Genomic DNA, 24481 nt, shown 5'->3' with positions numbered 1-24481 from the left:
GGATCATATATCGAGTGCGGAGAGAGTATGAGCGTGCAGCGTTTAAAGCGTGGAAGTACTGACCTTATTTTAAGTTTAATTCCATAAAAAGTGACAAAAACATTAGTGTCCGTTGTGCGTGGGAAGAAAACTTCTTTTTGCAGCGAAAAAAACCCCCCCTAAAATTCCAAGCAAGCACCGAGTGCGCTATGACGTAATGGGAAATTCACAGAGAAACTCGCGGATTCTTCCACTGACCGCTGCGGCACACCTGCACCAGGGCAAACCTCCGCCTACCCCACTCCTGCTTTACAGGTGAAAATAGAGCAACAGGACCGCTTGTCTTTGATTTTATTTATTTTCTGCTGTGTTTTACTTGCATCTATTTGAAAGACTGAGTGTAACAACAACAAAAAAAAAATTATGTGCTGGAATGTGCAGAAAATAGGTTTAAATATTAAACAAATTTCTTCCAGTCAGAGAATGTTGCATATAATTAAATTTTTGCTTGATGCATAAAGTTAAAAGATTAAAACTAATAAAACAAGTTTTAAAAAGAGACTTTTCCATTTGATTACATTTTGTATGATGGATTATGCAGAAAAAGTAGAATTGGGCTGAAAGATCTATCGCTTTATCACCTATTCAGGTTGTAAATCGTGTTTTTAAAAAGTAACTAAGTAATTAATTACTCTTGAAAATAAGTAATCAGTAAAGTAACGGGATTACTTTTTGGGGGAAGTAATCAGTAATTAGTTACTGATTACTTTTTTCAAGTAACTTGACCAACACTGATGCCCACAGACATAACCATTAAGACCCGTTTTTGTTTGTTTGCTTGTTTGTTTGTTTTCATTCACTGCTGACATGCTTACAGCTGGCATTCATTATACTTCATCACATAAAGTATGATAAAGGGAATACAGTGCCTAATTAAAAAGTGTAACCGGGAGAGAACAGTGCAAAAGTTGCAAACGTTGTTTATATTTTAAGATTATTTAAAGATCTTAGATTGTGAAATTCACTTTCCCACTAATGTTTTTGCTTTATTTGTTAAAAAATAAATTGTAGCATAAATGAACCACATGAATGAGATGTGCCATCTTAGACAATTACTTAACCAATTTTTGGATCATAATCATTAATTTAAACATAAAGCATGATTGTATGATTAAAGTATGACACATGAACATACATGTAAAACTCCCATTATGTCTACTTAGACTGATGTTTAAATGAGGATGTTTGCATGAGTCTAACTTAAGAAGTTTTAGCGGTTAACGATTTTTAACATCTGTAGAAGAAATTAGCTTCTAGAAATTTTGACCTGAAAATTGGATAAAAAACCAGACCTGGGCACCGGTTTAGCTCAGCGTGTTGAGTAGGTACCCACATGCCATATAGCTGAGTCCGACCCACAGTCCTTTGCTGCATATCTTCTCTCTCTGCCCCTGCTTTCCTGTCATTTCTTTACTAAATTTATCTAATAAAGCTGAAAAAGGCCACATAAAAAGAAAAACCAGACCTATGGTCAGTAATTAGTAAGTAATGATTGTTGTAAAACAAAAAAGTTCCTGCAGTTTCTTTGAAACATTAACTTTTCAGAGAAGGAAACCCAGTGACCTATAATCTACACAGAGGTTTACCGCAAAGACTGAATAACTGTGATGGCCACAGCTGGATCCTCTGACACAATGACGTACTCCAGCAGCTGCTCACCACTGAGTGTCTACTGTGGGTTTTGCTGCACAGCCTTGCTGAGCTGTTTAATATACCGCTTGGTGAGTCCCTCCATTGTCTAGTCTGGGTGACCCATTCCTTCTGCACAGGAGCATTTTGTATTCGGTTGCCTCAGTCTGCCACAACTGCATAGCCTCAGAACCAAAATCAAACCACTTGTTCATTGTTTTCTAATATGAGAGTTTATTTCCTTCTTCAAAGTATTTGATTGTGTCAAAACTGTCTGATTGTTCACTGTTTCTTGAGAAAACTTAAATGAAGACACATTTAATATCAGATGTTCTGCACACAAACATGCACAGTCACTCAAAACATAATAATATGCAAGGACTAAAATCTGGACATTTTCAATTTTTTTAGTTTTTTAAAATACATTTTTGTTGATTATTTCAAAGGATCATATAATATATTTACTGCCCTCAAAATGCATGCGAATAATAGGTCTAATTTCAGCACACAATTTACACGGATCGCTCCGCATTTTCTTAACTTATAAATACCAGCAGCACCACACAGCATGCAGGGAAACAAATCATTTACTCATGTGGCACAGCACCATAACTGAACCTGGCCCTCAGCCTCCTCAGCTTCTTTTTTCCACATCCCTTTAATCCAAGTTTCCTCTTTTGTGAATTTCATGAATTAATATTTACTGTGTGATATCACAGATATAATGTGGTATCATATCTATCTAATAGACTCCAATTTGTACATGTAAATGGACAGTCCTCTTCACCCACTGGGGTTAATTATGAAGTTCCACAGGGTTCAGTGCTAGGACCAATTCTGTTTACATTATACATGCTTCCCCTAGGCAGCATCATTAGAAGACATAGCATAAATTTTCACTGCTATGCAGATGACACACAGCTCTATCTATTATGAAGCCAGGTAACACACACCAATTAATTAAACTGCAGGAATGTCTCTGCAGGAAGACATAAAGACCTGGATGGCCGCTAACTTTCTGCTTCTTAATTCAGATCAAACTGAGGTTATTGTACTCGGCCCTGAAAATCTTAGAAACATGGTATCTAAGCAGATTCTTACTCTGGATGGCATGACCTTGGCCTCCAGTAAAGCTGTGAGGAACCTTAAAGTCATTTTTGACCAGGACATGTCCTTCAACGCACATATTAAACAAATATGTAAGACTGCGTTCTTCCATTTGCGCAACATCTCTAAAGTTAGAAATATCCTGTCTCAGAGTGACGCTGAAAAACTAGTTCATGCATTTATTACTTCCAGGCTGGACTACTGCAATTCATTATTATCAGGATGTCCAAAAAACTCGCTGAAAAGCCTTCAGCCAATCCAAAATGCTGCAGCGTACTGACAGGGACTAGAAAGAGAGAGCATATTTCTCCTGTTTTGGCTTCCCTTCATTGGCTTCCTGTTAAATCCAGAATTGAATTCAAAATCCTGCTCCTCACATACAAGGTCTTAAATAATCAGGCCCCATCTTATCTTAAGGACCTTGTAGTACTATATCACCCTATTAGAGCACTTCGCTCTCGCACTGCAGGCCTACTTGTTGTTCCCAGAGTATTTAAAAGTAGAATGGGAGGGAGCAGTGTTGCCAACTTAGCGACTTTGTCGCTATATCTGGCGAGTTTTCAGACCCCCTTAGCGACTTTTTTTCTAAAAAGCGACTAGCGACAAATCTGGCGACTTTTTCTGGTGTTATTGGAGACTTATTTATGACGACTTTTTGACGTGAAAACGCGTATCGCTCTTACTCTCAACAAGCAGCGGTGCTGCCGTGGGCACCTCACCCGTGCCAAAACGCTCCCAGGCGGAGGATAGTCCTCCCCCAGCTGCTATCAGGGCAGGAGACGTTCACACCTGTGCGTCCAAACGGCAAATGAATCGCGCATGAGCGAAGCCGCTGCTCCAGCACTGACTGTAACGCAGTCAGTTCTTCTTTTACTGTGATGCTGTTTTGTGGATCACGAGGTTTAAAACTACTTATAAACACACACTCTCACACACAAAGTAACTCCACCAGAGCGCCAATTTCGGGTCACTTTTGCCGGTCCAGGCCCGGATAAAGGAGCAGGGTTGGAATTGTGACATTAAAAAACAATAATTGCTAAAAGAAATTTAAATTGTAGTTCTAAATAAATTCTAACTGCATTTAGGACGTTTTTTACTCACTTTATGTCTCTTCCACGATGTTATTTCTCTCTCCAACAGCATAGGTTGCAATTACATTAGCATGACCAATTATGCAAATTGGGCGATGACGTCATTTGGCGACTTCTAGCAACTTTTAGGACAGCCAATAGCGATTTTCCTTACTGAGGAGTTGGCAACACTGGGAGGGAGAGCCTTCAGTTTTCAGGCCCCTCCTCTGTGGAACCAGCTTCCAGTTTGAATTCGGGAGACAGACACTATCTCTACTTTTAAGATTAGGCTTAAAACTTTCCTTTTTGCTAAAGCATATAGTTAGGGCTGGACCAGGTGACCCTGAATCCTCCCTTAGTTATGCTGCAATCCGATTGTTAAGTGATGACGTGACGAATCCTACTTCCGGGCCTAAAGTAGTCTGCGTTTAATATGGCTTTTGTGTTGTTAACATGTTTAATGTTATGTATTTTCTTCTATTTAAACTCAAAAAGCTCCTAAAACAGTCAGTGATCACTGTTGACCTCCCTTGGCTTTTATTACCGCTAATCATTTATTTAAGCTCAGTTTTTAAAACCTTAGGATGTAACTACAGCCCAGCCCATGCAGCAGTATATGAATGACTAACCTCATATTGTGGATGGATTATCTCAGTTGTTCTCCTGGCTGAAGTTTGGTCCTTTTACAGCATCCTGCCATGCAATTACATTTGTTCCTGACCACCGAGAACACTCATGTTAACTTTTATCGAGTGGAAAAAAAGTTAGCTTGTTTATATTATGCTAACATAGCTGTGTCGCTAGCGGTCACGTAGCACATCATTATATACCAGCTAGCCAAACTTCAGTAACCCTACAAACGTCACTGCTGTTTAGCTTTCTGTCTTCATTTATGTTGGAAGTGATAGCAGAGCTGTACGTTTTCATTTGTTTCCAAAACCCCCCAGTCAGGACATGCTATATTGTATTTAGATAGAAGCTAGCGAGCTAACTTCCTGCTAACTTCTAACTCCGTTAAATGTCATAAATTCCATTTTCATGGATGCCTGGATGTTAAACTCAATTATTACACCTGGTAGAGCAGAACGCTGATCATTTTATTAAAGATGAAAGACTTTAGACAGTTTTTCAACTCTCAGTAATGCCATAGTGATGTTTGATATATGGACCTGCAGCGGAGTTTAGGCCCAGACACGGCTAGTGACGTCAGACTGAACAACGAGACGACGAAGCTCCAGTTACAGCAGTGCAAGTAAACAAACAATATATATAAGAAGAGTAAGAAAATAAATATATACTTTAGGACTAGGGATAAAGGGATCAATAACAATTTAAAATTTACAGTTTGATGATTTAAAGTCTCACACACAACCGAAAGGGGAGGAGGGGGCGGCTGCTTCCAAATAGAGCGCATTTCATTCATAATGATGTAAATCCAGGCCATTATGTATTCATGATTTGAATCCTGGGTTGTGTGAAATCTCAGAAATGCACCCTAGACAAAGTGAATCTGTGAACTAAGGTGTAGGTGTGTTAGATCATGTTGTGGTGATCCTTGGGTTGAGGGATGGGTGTTCATACTGCAGTGCAAAATTAAAACCAATGGAAGATGGACAAGAAAAGTTCAAAGCCATCAGGTCCTCAGTTTAGAAAAAAGAGAAAAGAAGAGGAGGAGAAACGAGCAAAAGATACAGGTAAGCAGATGTGTTATTGGATAATGGCAGGTCATCCTGAAACAATCAGAATCAGAATACTTTATTAATCCCTAAGGAAATTATGTGCATTACAGTTGCTCCAAGAAGAAATGGTAAAAATAGTAACAGTAACGGACTAAACTCCAAACAATACATTATGTTACAGATTTTAATATTAATTAGTCATTGTCAATTGTTGATTTGTTCTGTTCTCATTGTATGACGAATTATGATGGCTGTTTGGTAGCCGTTTGCATACTATGCATACTCTCTCTCTCTCTTCATATGTGTGTGTGTGTGTGTGTGTACAACAGCTTTATGTTAATGTACAATCCTTAATATGTTTTATCTGTGTGTGTGTGTGTGTGTGTGTGGTTTCCATGGTTTTTGTATCTTCTGTAAGTGCGCGTCATTCCATCTCGGAATTCGACAAGACTGGTAAGCTCTCAACTTGCTCTCCGTCTGATATGATCAGGGTGTTTTGTGTGTTTTCTTGAGGTTTTGCGACGCTGCGTGTTAAAGGCCTAGCAGCCGTCATTTAGCCAATGTGAGCCACTCTGTAAGAGCAGGTGGGAGGGAACAGCTGCTTCTGTTGTAAACGTGCTTCCGACTTGGAAATTTCCTCGGTCGAGTGGATTATCTGGCATTTCCCCTCTTGAGTTTTCTAAACACTAATTTTTGTCGATATTTTAAGTTTGTTAGTTGGACAGAGTTAAATTAGATGTCGAAAGTTACTCTTGTCTCCTGGTGTTTGTTATTTAAAAGGAATCTGACAAGATGATTCAAATAAAAACAAATGGTCAAAAACTAATATTTGGCTCTCACTTATGCTAGTCTGTTTTTGAATGTAAACAAATCATCCAGTCTAACACAATTTCTGATACTTGTTTGCTGAAAGTTTAGGCGATGGTATGAGGGCAGTGTTTAATATAGCGTTATTTAACTATAAGCTATAAGAGACTTAGAGCTTTTTTTTGTCATTGTGCAGTTTCTTGCACAGCGAAATTGGGTATAATCTGTTAATGTGGCTTTTGTATTTAGTTGTTGTTGTCCAAACTCACTGTACTGCTACCTAACCAGTGTAGGATTGATGTAGTATTTAAGTTTTCTTTCCCTTTCCCTTTTTCCAAAATAACAATGAGAAAATTCAAACCTAGCAACGACTTTGTTTTTTTTTGTTTTGTTTTGTTTTCAGTTCATAAACGTATGTGTCTATGTTCCTAATGCAGCTATGAACAATGACCATAGTTGACAGATCTTCAGAAAAGTCTGACCACGAGTCAGCCGGACTCGGACCTGGAGCTGCTGTGTACAACAGTACACCCTCCTCTGTGGACCGGCCCAAGGACCAAGGTCAGAGCAAAGCCTGGCTTTTTTTCAAAATGTCTTTTTAAGCTGTTTGAAGATTTTTATTGTCAGACAGAATAGTTTTCCAACCTGTTTTAGCAAATATGGAACCACACTTTTTAGCCATTATTTACCCATATTTGTCAGAATTGGTTTTAATAACATACAGCTAATCTTTTTGCTTCTGCTTTCACACAAGTTTGACAACTGCTTTTGCGGGTGTTGTGTTGCTGCTTCCCTTCTCCGTTCATTCATCCAGTTATGTAATGCATCCAGCTTTGCATGATCAGTCACTTCAGCTCGTGATGCAATTGCTGTTTTTATATAAAGACCGGCAGCCCAACTTGTTTAGCAGAAACAAAGGAGAAGGCAAACTGTCCTGTCTTTCTTCCTGAGCCTGTTTAGGAGTTGTTCACAGTGGCCAGAATCACATTATATAACTGTTAATAGTTGTAGCTATTACTGTGATGTCCTGACATGACTTTGCCATGTGCCAGTGTGTGGTTGTATAAGTAAGGTAGCATTAAATTATGTCGTTTTTAAAATGTATTGAAACAGATTTTTAGTAATAATTGTGGCTCTGTGTGTCAGTGATGAGCAGTAGCGATGGAATTGACTTGCCCCAGAAGGTGCTGTTCTCACCAGATCGGCTCAGCCTAAAGTGGGCCCAGGTTCACCACATTGGTGCAGGCCTCCAGAACATGGGGAACACCTGCTTCCTCAACTCAGCCCTGCAGTGTCTCAGCTACACCCCTCCTTTAGCAAACTACATGCTGACGCGGGAGCACTCCAAAACATGTAAGTTTATTTCACCAACAGTGGTGTTACGCAGTCCTGCGCTGATTCTCACATTGTATCACTCCTTACTCACTCAGTATTTTGTCTCTGTCTCTGCTGCAGGTCATGAGCCAGGGTTCTGTATGATGTGTACCATGCAAAACCACATCATTCAGGTTTTTGCCAACTCTGGGAATGTCATTAAGCCCATTGGTGTACTCAATGAGCTTGGGTGTAAGTGGATGACTGTTGATGCTGTGCTCTGTGCAAAGTGTTTACCTATATTTTAATGATAGGAGGCGCTGTGTGACTGTTTACCTTTTGTAATTTTGGAGGGAAATAATCTGGAGGGATTTTGAATTCTGTTTTTAAATAAGTGTAAACTTGCATTTAACTGTGGTATCCTTTACAATAATTCACCTCCTGCTTTGTTTTTTGGTTCTGTTTTTCCTCGTTCCCCTCACACAGGGATTGCAAACCACTTCCGCTATGGAAGCCAGGAAGATGCTCATGAATTCCTGCGGTGCACAGTGGATGCTATGCAAAAGTCCTGCTTACCTGGAACCAAGTGAGTGTCATTTTACATTGTATGCATTCTAAACAAATTAAACACACAAAAATATTTTTACTTGGGCTTGACAGTGTTTACACTTTATTATGTAGTAAGATCCATAATTAGCTATGTAGAGGTAACACCGTGACAGTAGGAGAATATGAAATAAATCCTTTATCCTGTTTTTCAGGAAGTGCAGTTTATACTAGTTCCTTTTAACTATTAATGCTTCAATTGCTGAGAGTATTTTTCAGAAATGCAGATTCCTCAGTCTCTTGCCTGACTGACACCTCAGCTTACATACTAGGCAAGCCACTTGATATAATACCTCATTATTATATCAAGTTTTTTAATGAACTTGACTGCTCCAACACAGAAAGTATTCTTACACTGGGTATGGTAGCTTGTTTTGGTAACAGGGCTTGAAAAGATCAGAAGCGGCTTAAACGTGTAGTAAAACAGGTGTCTGGGATTATAGGGGAGAGCTGCCAGACTTAGTGTCTAGTATAGATTTCTTCTGAGGCAACAGGGTAAGCAGTGTGAGCAGGAGCACTCAACCCCTCAGGTCATCTCTTATTCACCCTAATGGCATTAGTGCTATTATTGCAGCAGCAAAATTCAGAAAATCCAGGTTTTTCTATGTGTTACTATAGAGCTTCGAAGTCTATGTGCACATTTAACCAAAACTACACGTTTAACAGATGCACTGGGCTGAGTGTTGTGCTTCTTGTTAGACTCCTAAAAATAATTTATTAATTCATTTATTTTTTTAAGAACCTAAAGTGTCAATTCTCATCAAATCAATTCTTCCCGTGTAGCAGCAGATGGCCTCTTAAGTAATTAATTGTGCTCCAATTCCTCCTATTGTCTTTTCTGCTACTTGAATACTGTAAAGTGATCGTCTGGTTCCAAAATGCTAAAAAATAAATGGTCAGTCAGTTAATTGTTGCACTGTCCTTATTAGTTAACTTTTGTGCTTTATCTTTTTATTATAGATTGGACAGGCAAACGCAGGCAACCTCTTTCATCCATCAAGTGTTTGGCGGGTACCTAAGATCCAGAGGTAAGTCACTGTTTTTTAAGGTTTGATTTATTTTTCTTTTATTTGTCTTTTTATGTCTTACAGCTTGTGTGATACTCATAGCACTGATTTCTGTTTCAGTTAAATGTTTAAACTGCAAAGCTGTCTCAGATACATTTGACCCTTTTCTGGATATCTCTCTGGAAATTAAGGTAATTGGACAACATTCAAAGTGACGTTGCTACTATGTGTTCTCTGCATTATGGAGTGTGAGGTTTTTCCTCTCTCTCTCTGTTCATATAGACTGCTCCAAATGTCTCCAAAGCTCTGGAGCAGTTTGTCAAGCTAGAACAGCTGGATGGCGAAAATGCTTACAAATGCACCAAGTAAGTCAAAGAGATGCCAAACCATGATGAGTTTTAGTGTTTAGGTGTGATTTTTGTCAACAAGCTGAATGTTTGTTTCCTTCAGGTGCAACAAAATGGTATCGGCCTCAAAAAGATTCACAATCCATCGCAGCGCCAATGTGCTCACCATCTCACTCAAACGCTTTGCAGACTTCAGTGGAGGCAAAATCACAAAGGCAAATGGCCAATAGTGTCTGCTTAAGTCATAAAGATACATGACAGATGCTTTGTTTTATTATAAAACAGGATATTTGCATGTAATGTTTGAAATTTTTTGTTTGGTGGTCGTCAGGATGTGAAGTATTTGGAGCATCTGGATCTGCGGCCCTTCATGTCTCAGTCCCACGGGGAGCCCCAGCTCTACAGGCTGTATGCTGTGCTGGTTCACTCTGGATTGAGTTGTCATGCTGGACACTATTTCTGCTATATTAAGGTACTGGCTGTGCCCGAATCTGTTTGAATGCTGCTGTTGCTTAGTACAAACAAACACACACCATAAACAACACATTTCAGCAGAAAACTGAATGCAAACAGAGAAAAATACTTTGTATGTGTAACCCTGGTTAACATAGCTAACAACAAATAAAAGCCTGTTAGTAAAAACAGTCATAAGAAAATATTACAGTTGATAAATAGTCAATAAATAGATCATAATGGTTAGAAAATTCATTAAAAACATCAGCAATGATATAATTCATGGTATAGGATTTCGTTTGTGTTTAAAAACATGTTAAAAGGGTACAGAACTTGCTAATTCATGGTGTTTTATGTTAATTCAGATAAAATGGCTAAAATATGTGTTCAGACTCTTATTGTGAAAGGGCACGCTGCAGCGTGACTCCTGTGATAGCCACACCCAATAGGGTTGTTCCTTCTTTTTGATGCTGGAGAGTTAGAAATGCAGACAGTCCTTGCAGAGCTGCTGCTTAAATGAGTGAAAAAATAGTAAAAACAAGCCAGAAATCTACTTGAAGCCATTTTTGTACTCTGGAGAATGTATTTTTGTTTTTCCGACCTGTCCTTGCCTTGGTGACGTTGTGAACATAACCGAACGGGACTTGGTGAGTTCAGAAATTGTATTTTATTTCATGCAAGAAATGTTTTGTTGTATTATATTGCTCATTTCATGCAAATGGAGAGCCAAGGTAGCAGATTTATGTTGTTTTATGTTAAAAACGGTGGATTCGTGCTTAACCGACACAGGCTTTACTTCAAAGGCCTTTGACGGTGTTTCAGCGCGCCATATTGGCGTCACCTCATTTACGGCTAAATAAGCTGGAAAAATGGACTTTTACTGTTATTTAAGGGCTACCCGTGTGTTATCTTCGAATGTTTATGCACTTTATTTTGTTGTTATGGTAGGCCATTAAGGTTTGGATCGGGAAATGCCGAGCTAGAATCGGAGTTTGATCCGCTGAGCGAGAAACAAAATGGCGAGCCACCCACGGACCCATTGAACTGTACCGAGCAGAAAAAGGGAAAACGCCCCCTGCTGGACGTTGAGCTGTTTCGCTGAAAAAACTGGTAGGATTAATCCATACACCTCTGCAAAAGAACAGCGGACTTTCAAAGCACTGGATAATCATTCGGAGTAATTCCAGGATTAATAGTTAAAGGACACAAAGACAACTTTCTTTTGTTTATTTGTTTGTTTAAGGGATTCATTCAGCCTTTTGCTGAATTGTTTTCAGTTTTTACATGTTTTTGTAATTTATTTTGGTCAACCTTACATTTTAATGCTGTAATGGTGTTAATGGAAATGTAAATAATTTTGAATAAGAACTGGTTGAAATTTAAAGGTGAACCTAGACCAAGATTAAATTAAATCTTGGGGTTAAAAGAATTGAACTTGATTTAAAATAACACAGTGTTAACTCAAATAGATTGAAGGATAAACTTGAACTTAGAACTTGAAATAAATAAGACAATAACCTAGGTTGAAAATAACATCCTTCTAAAGCCAAATAAAAGGTTTTGAGATAAATAGGATGAACTAAGAGAACATACTGAACAAAAAAGGGGAAAGAAATATCTTGTTTTCCTTAAATGTGTGATTTTGAATGTTTTATGTAATGTGTGTTAACTGTCTATTCTCTGTCTTCACGAAATAACAAGCCGGCAATTTAAACGTATTTACTGGTCTGTGGTCTTTATCACATGCTACACTCATTACTACTCTAGTAGTCGAACCTAACTGGTCCTAGTATACTGTAACGACTCCAGAAGTGTTACATATGCATTGAAAGAAAAAAAAAAAAAAAAAAAAAGACCCCTATATAACCATAAGATTCTTCTTTTTAGCTCAAATTCAATTCAGAAACTGAATCTGCTGTGTCACATCTCTCTCATTCTGTCTCACAGGCCAGCAATGGGCACTGGTTTTTGATGAATGACTCGTCCGTGTCAGTCAGTGACATTGGCACCGTTCTCAACCAGCAGGCCTATGTCCTCTTCTACATCAAGTGAGTAAACATCGGTATTTTTAAACATTCTAGGCTTATTCCTTCAGCAGAACTTTTCCCATCATTATTTAATAATGTAGACATGTTTATTCCCACTTTTCTTGTAGAAAATGTATTATTATAACCTAATGTTATAATGTTGATGCTTTGTCATGGTTAATATTCTTTTTTCCATGTCATCAGGTGCACAGATGTGAAAAAAACTGGGGACTACAGTAGGGCTGCCACGATTAGTCGACTAGTCACGATTACGTCGACTATCAAAATCGTCGACGACTGATTTAATAGTCAACGCATCGTTTGAAGCTTTGTAAGATCCTGAAAGACGCAGGAATAAGTAGTAGGATTTAAGAGTGTAATAACGCACTGAAACAGAAGATGGCAGCACTGCATGTACAAGGATGCCAGCTGCCGTTAAACCCCGAAGAAGAAGAAGCTGTGTCCCAGAATTCACAGCGCGGCTCAGCGCAGTTGTCAACAATGGCGGCAGCTAGTTAGTTTTAATATTACTCTTATTATTTTTCTGGGTCACAAAATAAACGTTTAACATATTTTCAGGCGAGAATGTAGCTGTGTAAACCTCAAATATCTGCTCAGTTTATCAAGACACCACATATTTTCAAAAGTGCTCCGACGTTTTCGGAGACATCTGTTACCCACTAGCTCGATAGCTAGCCGGGGGCGAGGCTCACTAGAGCCCGTGAGAACACCGGACTCCCAGCAAATCGTTTTCAAACCCACCGCCGTCTTTCGCTACTCAGGTTAAACATACATAAGTCACTTAGATAACTTAAAAATGTTATTGTTTGGCTTTTTTTAGTATTTTATTTGTTCCTGAGTAAATCGGTTTGGCTGAGATTAAAGTTATAGTTTTTACACAGCTGAATAAACGTCAGGCAGACAGCTGATTATCAGAAGTGTGAGATGCTCGAGAATATACTCCGGTGTCCTGTTATATTTTAGATAGCAAGGAGTTTATTAAACTTCACGGAAGCAATCTGCAAATTTCATTAAAATTCAATAAACTATCATCTTGTCTTTATTTTTAGTTAGCACATACCTTAAACACTTAAAGCTGTAAGCTAATGATAGTTATATAAGAGCAGATGCTGCTGGTGCAATAAGCTGTACGTTTTACGTCTAATGGATGATGATCTGATTAGTCGACTAATCGCAAAAATAATCGGTGACTAGTCGACTATCAAAATAATCGTTTGTGGCAGCCCTAGACTACAGCCACTTGAACCATAACGCTGGCATATCTGGTCAGTCATCTCCCCAGCCGGTGGTGATCCCACGCACCATTGCCACCATGCATCACAACAGTGTTGGCTTCATAGGTCCCCAGCTGCCACCACACATGAACAAGGTACTTCCTCACCTGAGGGTACTGATAATGTTGTTGTTTTTGTTAAACCCAGTGTTTCTCTTCTAAAAACTTGTTCCTTCAGAGTTCTCTTCAGCGGCAGTGCGGTGGGGAAACCAAACCATGGACTAGCTTCTTCTGCTTCCCCTGCTTCCATCTCCCACTCAGTAAGCCGGCCCACAATGATTCCAGACAGCGACAAACAACAGAAGCTTTCATTTTCAATTGGGCTAAGCAAACCAAACTGCCCATCTGCTTCTTCCTCCTCTTACTGCAAGCCGTCCTCCGCCAGCAGTTCCTCCTCCTCCAGCTCTTTGTCCTCCTCACAGTCTACGTCAGACGTCCAACCAGACGTTCGTTTTATTCCGCGTCCACTAAACCAAGTCAGCGGCATGCCTTTCATCCTGCTGCTAATGAAAGCCAGGATTTCTCCACTCCTGTCACAAGGGCTAAAACTCCATCTGAACCCCTGCCTCACTGTACAGAATCCTCCGCCGTTAGCGCTTCACCCTCAGCTACTGCTACAACTACCCCTTCTGTTGCAGCTAAAGAATCTGCTTCCGCTCTTTCTTCTTCTGGGCAAGATGGCAACCCTGCAGCCTTACCCCTCAGCCGGGCTGCTCTCAAAGCACCAGTGGGGCTTCTGCAGCTCCACAGAAAGTTAGCGTAAGCAAGGATGAAGCCAAGGATCTACCACAAGATAAATGTGCAACAACAGGGACTGAAGGACGTAAGGATACTAAGGAGCAGTATCAGTCCAAGCCTAGTTCTAGTTGCAATGAAAAACGATCTTCCCGAGACAGGCAAAGACTGTACTCTAGCTCTGGCAGAGATAGAGAAAGACACTACAGGGATAGGGGTCACGAACGAGAAAGCGACGACGATCGTCACCGGTACAGACGGGACTACAAGGAAGGAAATTTCTCACCTTCTACAGCACCAGAAACAAACAAGTTCAAGGGCTCCCCGCCACGGGCTCGCCTTTCCTCTCCAGACAAAGAGGATCAAAATCGCAAGAGGACTCTCAGCAAAGACAGGGACGACAGCTCTGAGGCCCGCCACACTAAAAAACACAAAAAGAGTAAGAAAAGGAAGAAATCAAAGGATAAAGACAGACACCGTGAGAGTGGGTGAGTATTGCCATCATTCTCTCAATCCTTTAATGAAAACAGAAGGAAATGTGTTTGTTTTAAGCTAGATTTTGTTTGAAAATAATATGGGGTTAAAGCTCACTATCAGTATTATTATTTTCTTAAAAACGGAAAGAATTTTCATCATTTTATTGATAATGGGTCACTTTTTCTGTCTTAGGCTGGCCGTAAAGCTTGATCTCTTTGAACATGACAATGGCTTTCCACCGGAAAAACGTCGCTGCACAGACTACCCTGACGGCAGCGTAGTTCATGTTAATGGGAATGGATCTCTGAAGGACTATCCTACAAGCTCCAAGCCCAGCACCAGCGGCAGTGCGGTGGGGAAACCAAACCATGGACTAGCTTCTTCTGCTTCCATCTCCCACTCAGTAAGCAGCGAGGAATGGGAGAGCCGCAAGCGACACCACTCTGATAGAGACTTTGAACATGACAATGGCTTTCCACCGGAAAAACGTCGCTGCACAGACGACGCTGACGGCAGCGTAGTTCATGTTAATGGGAATGGATCTCTGAGGGACTATCCCACAAGCTCCAAGCCCAGCACCAGCGGCAGTGCGGTGGGGAAACCAAATCATGGACTAGCTTCTTCTGCTTCCTCTGCTTCCATCTCCCACTCAGTAAGCAGCGAGGAATGGGAGAGCCGCAAGCGACACCACTCTGACGGAGACTTTGAACATGACAATGGCTTTCCACCGGAAAAACGTCGCTGCACAGACTACGCTGACGGCAGCGGTGGCCATCGACTACATTCCAATCAAACCACACCGGCAAACGGTTCAAGTTACGGCCATCTCAATGGACAACCAGGTATTCATTTATTCTCCAAAATCACAGGAATGCTGAATTAAATGGTGCTGACAAGTTAGTCCAATTTTAAAGCGTCAAACCCTGTTTTGTAGGTTACAGCGAAATCAGCGGCAGTGGATTTCCCAGTGACCTGAAACACTGACTCTGTGAGTGGATGTCTTTTTAAATGGTCAGCGTTGATGTAGCTACTAATACTTTCTCTTCACTAAGACCTCATCTTTGTCATTTCAGATCCATCAACCGAATTTTAACAACAGCAGAGGAATGACATCAACTTTTTTGACGTGGTGCTTCTTCATTAGGAATAATATTGTATTTTTACCTTAAGTAAAGTGTTTTAAAATTTAAACTATCCCCCTTTCTTTTTTTTTCTTTTGTTTTCTCAAATGGGCTTATTTATTTGCCGTAATTTCTCCTAGCTATTGGTTAAAGAAACGGTGTTGAACATTTATGATGAAGAATATTAATATATACTTGTATGAACACAAAGCCTGGAGCTTAAACATCTCAACTGCTGCTCAGTGGAACTCAGGACTTGAAAAAAACGTGTTAACATCAATCGAAGAGGAACGAAACAAAGGGAATGACGTGATGATTAAGATGTCACCATATCTACACAGCTGCAATGTTTTACTTTATTTCTTTCTTTGATCCCACTGGGAGCTGTGAAACTAATGGAGTTATTTGTGCAAGGGGAGGGAGGGAGGTGGGGTGGGGGGTGATGAGTGCAGTGGTGGGAACAGAGCTTTGCTGACTGATACCTCCATGTTAACCCTGGAAAGACTTGAGAACATTTCCCAGCTTTCATTTTCATCTTCGTTCCCATTTGTGAAGCCTAAGATTCACTCTGTAACTTTAACTTTCTTCACCAGATGCAGAGGGTTTTTTTGTTTTTTGAAATTAGTTTTGTCATGCCGCTCTCTCCCTTTTTTAAAAAAAAAAAAAAACATTTGAAAAACAAAAAGAAGCACCACGCTATTGCTGTCATGGTGGTGGACCACTATGGGCAGAAATCTGTGCCATCAGAAACTGAATTTGAATAAGTTAAATTTGAATTTGAATTGCTCAGATTGAATCTGAATTGTAACTTGAATAAATGCTTTTGAAAACTGAATTTGAATTAGTCTAATTTGAAATTGAATTTATGGTTTGAAAATGATCATCACTAAATTGAAATTCAAGGTTCTTTATTTGTCACATGCATAGTTATACAAGTATAACACACAGTGAAATGTAGCCTGACACGCTCCTCGACATGTGCAAAAATGGGGGGGGGGGGGGAGAACATTTTATTTATATATATATATATATATATATTAGTATATACATTGGGTGAATTGAATTGAATATATATATATATATATATATATATATATATATATATTAGTATATACATTGGGTGAATTGAATTGAATTTTATATTTTGAAAATGAATTGATTTACTTTGAAACTGCATTTTATCCTTTAAAAATTCAGCTCTCGAATAATTTCAGTTTCAGTTCTACAATTCAATTTCAGTTCCAAAATTCAGTTTTTTGGAACTTACATCCGGTTCCGGTTCAAGCGCAGATTAATAGAACTACGTTTTACTGGCGGACCGAAAGTGTTACTGACGGGAATCTACAGCATCTTGAGCTGAATTAAGACTTCAGAAGTCATTCGTCATGTCGAATGACCAGCGGATAAACTCTCAGGTTGGTAATAAATGTATTACATGTATAAGAACAAGCGTCATGTTAACAAATGATAGCCGTAAGGTAACTTTTATGCTTATTGTAGCTGTTAGCTAAAAACGCTAATTTAGCGTAGTTTGCCCTGAATTCAGCTTTGACAAACAAATATGATCGACTGTTTCTAGTAGAATTCCAGAGTTGTCATCTTGTACCCTCTCGGAGTGCCCCCTCTGTATGCTTGCAGAGACCCCTACAGTAGGGAAACATGCAAAACAGTGTCCAAACCTTTGTATTTTAGCTTTATTTATGTCTTACACAGCATCCCAACTCTTTAGCTAACTTAATAACTTTAGCTAAAGTGAATAGTTAGTCTAATTCATTAGTGCAGCATTACTGGATCACCTCTGTTTGAAGTGATATAATATGATATACAACTATCACTGTGTTTAACTACCATAATAATTCTTAGGGTACTGAGTGCATGCTTAATTAGATTTTTTTTTTTTAAAAAAAACATACTGCTCCATTACTATGTTTGACATGCTGAAGTTGTCGGGTCACCTCCTAAATCGACCATCTCTTACAGGTGTTTTGTGCCAGAAATGGAGTGTCCACTGAAGATACTGAATCTCTACGCCTTGCCATTGATCCCTCTTGTGCCTTCATCTAGACAAGAGACATTAACTTAACCACTCTCATATGCTCTGTACCTACATCACCTTCCCTGACAGTCGTAGCTTGGCTCATCTGAGGGTGAAATTATCAGAATGTGTTATTTTGCAAAGTGCTCTCCAGGGTTCCTAAATAAAATATGGCATTGAGGTCATTTCTTTTGAATTAATCCCTTCTTCTGAAATATAAGAACCTCTCCTGGTTTTAATGGCACTTTGGATTTCTTTACTTTCTGTTCCACTTCCAAACCCAAATAGATGCTGACAAGCTGACACAGTAACATGGAAGAGGGAAAGACGTTGGAAAGGACTACTACAAATAAACCTAATGCCTAACAATGAAAAATGTAAAATAAGAACAATAATAATAATAAAGATAAAAGATGAAGTAACAAGTTTTTAGTTTTTTGTTTATTCCAAATGATCATCCAGATGTCTGTGACATGTGATGACAAACACCATAATGGAAGGCCTTAGTCATCACATGCTTAAACTCATCATATATTTTTGCATATGCTGAACAGGCAGTCAGACATGCTGTAACTGTGGGGTAGAAAACAGCATGAACACCATACGGCAGGGGTCTCAAACTTCAGTCCTCGAGGGCATGGAAAAGTTGCATGACACTGGCCCTTGAGGACTGGAGTTTGAGACCCCTGTCATATGGAATATGACAGGTGTGGTTGAACTGCATGAAGACTCTGAAGTTTCTCTTCTCTTCTGGCAGGACAGGAATGTGGCCTTGTCCTGTGAGCCACTGTAAGGATGTACTTAGAGTAGAACTGGACTGTCACCGGCCTCAGGCTCTTCACCCTTTTCAAAGACAAAGCAGTCATTTAGATAAAATATTAGATATTGTTTACCTGTAAATGCACAAAGTAAATTTAGAAATGTAATTATTGTCAAGAGTGAACAAGCACTGATAGTGTAATCTACAGCTGTGGCCAAACGTTTAGAGAATGAGAAGTGTTGTTTATTTATTTACAAAGTTTGCTGTTTCAGTGATAGTTGTATATCATATTATATCACTTCAAACAGAGGTGATCCAGTAATGCTGCACTATTGAATTAGACTAACTATTCACTTTAGCTAAAGTTATTAAGTTAGCTAAAGAGTTGGGATGCTGTGTAAGACATAAATAAAGCTAAAATACAAAGGTTTGGACACCGTTTTGCATGTTTCCCTACTGTAGGGGTCTCTGCAAGCATACAGAGGGGGCACTCTGAGAGGGTACAAGATGACAACTCTGGAATTCTACTAGAAACAGTCGATCATATTTGTTTGTCAAAGCTGAATTCAGGGCAAACTACGCTAAATTAGCGTTTTTAGCTAACAGCTACAATAAGCATAAAAGTTACCTTACGGCTATCATTTGTTAACATGACGCTTGTTCTTATACATGTAATACATTTATTACCAACCTGAGAGTTTATCCGCTGGTCATTCGACATGACGAATGACTTCTGAAGTCTTAATTCAGCTCAAGATGCTGTAGATTCCCGTCAGTACTTATTCAACTTATTCTTCATTCATTAACTTATTCAAATTCAGTTTCTGATGGCACAGATTTCTGCCCATAGACCACTTTTTCCCTTTTTTTTTTTTTTTAAGATACGGTTTGTCGTCTAGCGTCAAAAAATACTGTGAATTTAATTTTGAACTGTAATATCAGTTACTTTTATATGTAAAAAAACCCAAATCCTGTATCAGGATTCTCAGATTTCTGTTTTGTGTTTTTAGAAGAACTAATTTTGAGCATATTCTCTGGACACAAATTCAGTGATGAATATGCTTTGGGTTGTTTTTTGTTCTTGTTTTTTTCCTTTTCAACTCTAGACAAAAGTTGGAAGAAAAACTGCTGTTATACCTTTAAGTTTAGCATGTACGAATTTATACATTGTATAAGGTAAACGCCTTAAAATACATTTGTTAATGTCAGAAATTGTAATTTGTTCTTGGTCTTGGACTTTGTTTACAAGCTGCATTGAAATGAATGGAAAAAAATGCTGATTGAGATGAGTTGCAGGGATTTTGCTTTTTAAAGCCCCTGTGTGCTTTTGTATGATATAGACTAGACCAGCGGTCCCCAACCTTTCTTGCGCCACGGACCGGTTTGTGCCCGACAATATTTTCACGGACCGGCCTTTAAGGTGTCGCGGATAAATACAACAAAATAAAACTAGTACCGGTACCGAAAAAAATAAGATTTATTCATAACACACGTGAAAAGATCCAGGAAAAACGAGTTAACGAAAAAAACGATAACAAAATAACGCTAAAAACCGATAAAAACCCTGAAAACCATACATTTCACACCCGAGTCTCACTCTCGCGGCCCGGTACCAAATGACTCACGGACCGGTACCAGTCCGTGGCCCGGGGGTTGGGGACCGCTGGACTAGACTGTATGAGACTCTTGTTGAACAAACCTTCCACTACGGTTAAATTATAATGTAGATCCACTAACGACACTCTTATGTATTCAGGTTTTTGTTACATACACTTTTCTAGCTGTTTGGGTTCAGCTCACTCCTAATTTTCTCACAGCACTGTATCCATGTTTGAAATAACCAAAGACCTGGTAAGTTTGGTGAGTCGAGCACTGCTCGCTGAATTCACATGCACGCAAAAAGCTGTTTTCTTATCAGCATGTATTTTTTATTCAAAGTGTACATCAAAGTATTCGAGAGCCGTTTTCCTGCACAAACGCCAAACCGTGCTTAGAGCTGAGAGCTGCGCCCGTGAGGAAAGTTTTGGCTTTGTGGGGCGGTTTGATCTGTCTGGGGAAAACGGTCCTCAAGATTCCAGTTAGAGCATTCACACGTATTCCAGCAAATTCCAGTATCTTATTTTGAAAGGGTTTGTCCTAATTCTCTTTCATATTACATATACTATCTGAACCTCAGTAATAACAGTGTGAGGGGAAGCTGACCCTCTTCCACTATTGTAAACTTGTTAGCTGTCAAACTAAAAATGAAAAAAAAAAAGAACGGGTAAAGGCTACAGCCATTATGATTTCCACACTACGTGAACACAATACAGAAAAAACAAAACAGTATGTAAATTATATACTATACATGCATAATGTGAGTCGGAGGGGAGGGCTGCTTTTTTTGTGAAAAGATGAGAAAATAAATACAAAAGAAACGATCGCAGAGGTGGATCTTCACTATGTGAGTTAATATGATGCGTTACTGCTGGCAGGCTTCATTACACACGACTTGGTTTGCCTTTAAAAAGGAAATATCGTAAATGGACGTGTACGAGCCCATGTTGAGTATGTTTGCATATACAGGTACAGTCACTTAAATGCTACATCAATCAGACCAGCTGACTGATGAGCTTGAGGCTTTCTGTAGTTGCGAATTATCTACAAAATATTGTTGGCAGTTGTCGAAGGAGGTGAAGGTAATAAAACGCTGAGACCAGACAAGTTGGTCTGAGTGGCTGGGAGCTGAACATTCAGCTTTCAAATCCTCCCAATGTGTTGCAGCACCTTATGTGTCCAGCAGGGGGTAGTCTCACATTAGGGCATGACGAAAAGACTAATGATTACAGCTATGGCTATCTCCAGTTACATGAAGTCCTCATGCTGTTCTCCATCGTCGTCTAGTGTGGTGAGAATTTACCTTCTTTTTTTATTATATTTTTTGCCTGTAGCAGACTGAATTTGAATCTTTAATTCCCAACAGCCAAGAACTGAGGTGCAGACAAATCTTCAGGCAGAAGTAGGGATGATCCACGTTAGTCCCATATGTTTTACTGCATGTCCCGCAGGGCTGACGGAGAACGTATGAATCTGACGCCTTTGAGACTCTTAAACACACACACATACACACAAGCATTCCTCTGATGACAGCAATGCTGCTGACACTTGACGTAAGTGAGGGTGAGTCATCATCATTTCTTGTTGGCTATCCTCCTCTTCCTGGTGGCCAGCATGTCGTAGAAAGGATCCCTGCTGATGCTTGCTCTGTGGAGGACAGGAAGGAACAGATTTAACAACGACAACACCTATTTTTAATATCAGCAAAACTGCTTCTATCTAGTCTGTCTGTGTCAGCCCTGCGACAGGCTGATGGTTTTTCCGGGATGTACCCTGCCTCTCACCCCATGACAGCTGGGGAAGGCTACAGCCCCTCCCATCACCTTGAACTGGATATCTCTATCCTATCCATCCTGTTTTGTCTGTATAGTTGAAATAAATCACCCATCTACAAGTTCATCAGCACCAAAATCTGGCACTTACACTGAACGCTGTTCTTCACTAGGGCTGCCACGATTAGTCGACTAGTCACGATTACGTTGACTATTAAAATCGTCGACGACTAATTTAATAGTCGACGCGTCGTTTGAAGCTTTGTAAGATCCCAAAAGACGCAGGAATAAGTAGTAGGATTTAAGAGTGTAATAACGCACTGAAACAGAAGATGGCAGCACTGCATGTACAAGGATGCCAGCTGCTGTTAAACCCCGAAGAAGAAGAAGCTGTGTCCCAGAATTCATAGCGCAGCCCAGCTCAGGTTCCAACAATGGCGGCAGCTAGTTAGTTTTAATATTACTCTTATTATTCTTTTTGGGTCACAAAATAAAGTTTAACATATTTTCAGGCGAGAATGTAGCTGTGTAAACTTCAAATATCTGCTCAGTTTGTCAAGACACCACATACTTTCAAAAGCGCCCCGACGTTTTCGGAGACGTCTGTTACCCACTAGCACGATAGCTAGCTGGGGGAAAGGCTCACTAGAGCCCGTGAGAACACCGGACTCCTGGCAAATCGTTTTCAAACCCACTGCCGTCTTTCGCTACTCAGGTTAAACATGATATATAAGTCACTTAGATAACTTGTTATGTTATTGTTTGGCTTTTTTTAGTATTTTATTTGTTCCTGAGTGAATCGGTTTGGCTGAGATTAAAGTTATAGTTTTTACACAGCTGAATAAACATCAAGCAGACAACTGATCATCAGAAGTGTGAGATGCTCGAGAATTTACTCCGGTGTCCTGTTATATTTTAGATAGCAAGGAGTTTATTACCTTATTTACCTTAAACACTTAAAGCTGCAAGCTAATGATAGTTATATGAGAGCAGATGGGTGCTGGTGCAATAAGCTGTACGTTTTACATCCAATGGATTTGATTAGTCAACTAATCGCAAAAATAATCGGTGACTAGTCGACTATCAAAATAATCGTTTGTGGCAGCCCTATTCTTCACACACACACACTCGCTGAGCTAGAAATCTGTGCGACTGATAATTGTGTATCTTAGTTCAGTGGAAGTCAAATATTGAGTAACAGAATTTTAGGATGGAGCAGACATGCTGCAAGCTCATGAGCTTTTAAGTTGATGTGCATTTTTTCTTCTCCAATATTTCAGTGAGGTAGTTGCTAACTTTGCGTGCATTAAGCACTGCTGTGCTGTGAAGGTGAGAGACTGAACCAAAATGAGCTGCGGGCTGTAAAGTCAACACGAGCTAAAAAAAAGCTCCAACACTTCACGAAGCAAAGAGGAACTGTGGGTTAAAGTGCGAATCATGTGTGGGTTTGTCACAATGAGCATCTTTCACCTCGCACATGTGATACGGAGCTGACATAAAATTGTAAAAATTACAACTTCAAGTTTTTCATTAACGCAGCTGCTCGTCAACCACGGCGTATTTAACTTGGACTTCTATAGCGGAGTCACAGATTGCTGATGGGAATAACGCTGAGTAATTAGCCGCTTTCCCACCACCATGACGGCTGACATGTGTGCAAGTGCAGAACAGTTTCTACAACAGCAGTTTCCAGCCTTGCAGGTTGAATCAGGGCCGGACAGTGTGTGTGTGTGTGTAGTCGCGTGCTTGTGTGAAATCTGCTGACCACAGGACAGTCTGCCGCCCCGCAGTGTGGTTGCGGCAGCACAGCTCTGCCCCGCTGAGTCTAATGTGTAATCATTCCACTGCCAAAGTGACAGGAGGAGACTTCATGATGTGCAGCCACGAGAAGCCAGCAGTCCCCCCCCCATGTGAAATTTTCCAAACCAAGAAAATTAGCAGTTTTCAGTCTATTTAACCATACCCCAGGCCATGGCTTCTACACAGGCTGTGATGGAAGTGCAGAACCTCAGGCCAGCATACTGGAAGTTCCTGCTGCGTTTAACTCAGGGCAGGTATGGATGTATGGACATTGTAAATTTCATCTTACTTTGAACCTCTGACCGCTTCTTCAAGGTCAAATAAGGTCATACTTAAAGTGTCTTTAAAAATATGCTTACAATTTTACTGAATTCGTTTGTATTGGCAACATTTCAGAAATGATACTGGTGTGTGGGGATTCTAAATATCACATTACAGTTTGCATCCAAATATCATGTCACATTTGACCTCTGACCTCACTTTTATATTTCTCATTTGCCTTTCTTTCAAGTTGACCCCAGTATGAGACGCATGAGATGCCTGCAAAGAATTGTGGAGAGAAAGAGAATGAGCTGGCTAGTTAGTTAGAAATGTAATGTAGTGTAATAATAAACTCAAGTTATTCATGTCCAGTTATTTACCAATCAATTCCTGTTATCCATTACCTACTCCTGCAAAATGTTTGTATATTTAAAGTAAACCTTTGTCATGATGTTATCTGATTTTTGCTGCACTACAAACTTCTCAAAGTACGTTTAAAAATACCAATGAAAACAAAATGAATATATGAAAATGACAGTACTACT

At 39.7% G+C, this 24481-nt stretch overlaps 1 pseudogene across 1 annotated transcript; it reads left to right on the top strand.

The window, feature by feature from the left end:
• The first annotated feature begins 6563 nt into the window (after positions 1-6563).
• Positions 6564-16120, top strand: LOC146369867 (uncharacterized; annotated as a pseudogene). Its single transcript, XR_014797297.1, has 14 exons — positions 6564-6892; positions 7478-7684; positions 7787-7897; positions 8132-8231; positions 9212-9279; positions 9379-9449; positions 9937-10077; positions 12006-12106; positions 12290-12321; positions 13330-13475; positions 13558-14602; positions 14784-15433; positions 15526-15579; positions 15665-16120. The product of XR_014797297.1 is annotated as an uncharacterized LOC146369867 (transcript).
• The last annotated feature ends 8361 nt before the right edge of the window (positions 16121-24481 follow it).

Source organism: Perissodus microlepis, chromosome 17 (assembly GCF_051167445.1).
Source record: "Perissodus microlepis isolate ML-2025 ecotype Zambia chromosome 17, ASM5116744v1, whole genome shotgun sequence".
In the NCBI taxonomy this organism is placed as follows: domain Eukaryota; kingdom Metazoa; phylum Chordata; class Actinopteri; order Cichliformes; family Cichlidae; genus Perissodus; species Perissodus microlepis.
This window is presented reverse-complemented; position numbering and strand designations above follow the sequence as displayed.